This window comes from Penaeus chinensis, chromosome 8, assembly GCF_019202785.1.
Source record: "Penaeus chinensis breed Huanghai No. 1 chromosome 8, ASM1920278v2, whole genome shotgun sequence".
NCBI lineage: Eukaryota > Metazoa > Arthropoda > Malacostraca > Decapoda > Penaeidae > Penaeus > Penaeus chinensis.
Window position 1 is genome coordinate 11,380,375 of NC_061826.1, and position 2,500 is coordinate 11,382,874.

The window sequence follows — 2,500 nt, forward strand, 5'->3', positions numbered from 1 at the left end:
TTATGTGGATGTCCTGATGGTCGTAATATTCGATATTGCTGATATTTCCCTAAAACAAAAAAAAAAAAAAAAAAAAAAAAAAAAAAAAAAAAAAAAAAAAAAAAAAAAAAAAAAAAAGCTGGTCTTCTTTTTCCCTTTTTTATATTATTTTGTCTGTGATTTATTATTGAAATTCGAAATTGCTGTATGGCAACAGCGAGGGAAAGGCGAGTGATAGGTTTTCGGGAATGGAAAGGATATATGAAGAATTTAATCTGATGCATGACGTTATCTTAATCATGTATATGTGTATTTAACCACCTTTCTGTGTCTCCGTCTATCTTCCTACCTATCTATTTGTTTATCTATGAGCCTCTTAATCTATCTATATATCTGTTTCTTCGCGTATCTACCCATCTATCTATTCTTTATCTATCTAACTCTCTATCTTTCTATCAGTCAATCAAACCAATTTATCAATCAGTCTATCTGTCAATCTATCTATTCGCTTATTTACCTAGCTATCCATATCTGTTTATGCATTCTGTATAAGAATATAGACAGGCATTTACCAACAAACACATGAAAACACACACACACACACACACACACACACACACACACACACACACACACACACACACACACACACACACACACACACACACACACACACACACACACACACACACACACATATACATAAGCACGCATCAACGTGTTCGATTGCCTTCATGTATATGGCCAACTACATGTAAAATCTTTCCACTGAACGGGGAAAAAAGACGATTTGCTGAACTCTCATAGCTAGGGTATTCCCCCATACCGTTTCTGAAAATATTCGTAGAGTATTTCCAGCCCCTGCAAAGTTCATTACTTGATTACGTCCCCTAGCACTCGAACTAAAGTTATTTTATATTTTTTTTACAGCGTCTATCTTTGGAAGACAGAGATTTTCTCACGTACTCATATTTTTGTTTTCGTTTATATAATGTATTCTTGTGGATTTACCTTCGGCACTGTAGAAGACATATCCTTGGTCTCGTAGATAACTTATTTTAGGCATCATAGAGGATTAATTGAAGATAGCATAGAGGAATCAATCTAGGCACTGTAGTGTACCGATCCTCAATCCATATTATATTTCCATTATTTATGTCTCACGGAGCTGAAATGTACAGCAGCAGCGCTCACTGCCACCACCCGTTTAATACGTACAGGAACGAGGTATACTTTGGGGGAAGCCAATGTGTATTGTGGAAATGAGGAACATATTATGTACAAATGTGGGAGTGTGTGTCGTATAAAATATATAAACCAGCGAGACAAAAGACGAACATTTCACCACGTGTGAAGGATTTAAGATAAGGCTATTTCGGAAACCTTAATGATTTATACTCCCTTACAAGTCATTAGAAAAAGTTCATCGATTAAACATTCGCTTAAAAAGTAAAAGAAATATCACAGTACACCCCTGAATTTTTATTACAAATTGAAAAATATAAAAGTTTAAAAAGTTCGTAAAACAAAAAGCAAATCTTATAAAAATGGAGATATACTAAAAAGGGAACTGAAAACTAGCTTTAAAACTATTAAGAGCATGGTAAATAAAAGCGTATAAAATTGGACTCCGCTTGCTCACGGGAAAATATATAAACCACTATAAAAAAAGAAAGAGAAGAGCGCAAGCCTATTATTCACTTGCTCGAATGTATATCCATCGGGACGAATACTTTGCCACTAATAAAACATTTTTTCACAACCAAAAACTACCTTATTCGAAGGTGTGCTGCAATATCACTATCTCCAGAATAATCCGTGAAACAAGCAAACAAACAAACAAACACACACAAACAAACACACACAAACAAGCAAACACACACAAATACAAACACACACACACAAACACACACACACACAAACACACACACACACTCACACACACACACACACACACACACACACACACACACACACACACACACACACAAGCACACAAACACACAAACACACACACACACAAACACACACACACACACACACACACAAAAAAAAAAAAAAAAAAAAAAGACAGCCCAGTCTGGGGTGCCTCCTGCCTCAGCCTGCAGCAGCTACTGCCCGAAAAGGGTGAGAATCACCTAATTATACACCTGTCCTCCAAGGAGCACAGGTAGAAAGGAGCGTATCTTTACGTACTAGGTTTTGATTCTATATTTTTTTTTTAGCCAGGCAAATCCCAATGTTTATGATTGAAAATGTTAATAAAATGATAAATTTGTGTTAAGAGATGAAGATCCTTCTTAAAATGATAATGACTTTAAAAAGTGAAGTATCAATTAAAAGAAAACTTTTAGCTATAACTAAATATGTTTCTATATTTTTTTGTTCCCTCAAGCCCACATCCCTTAACAATGGTGCTCCTAGTGGGGATAGACGTGGCATATTATATTGAGATGTGCTTCCAAAATTAGTTATTCTGACAGGCTTCCATAATTTATTGCTCTGAAGACAACAATAAAAA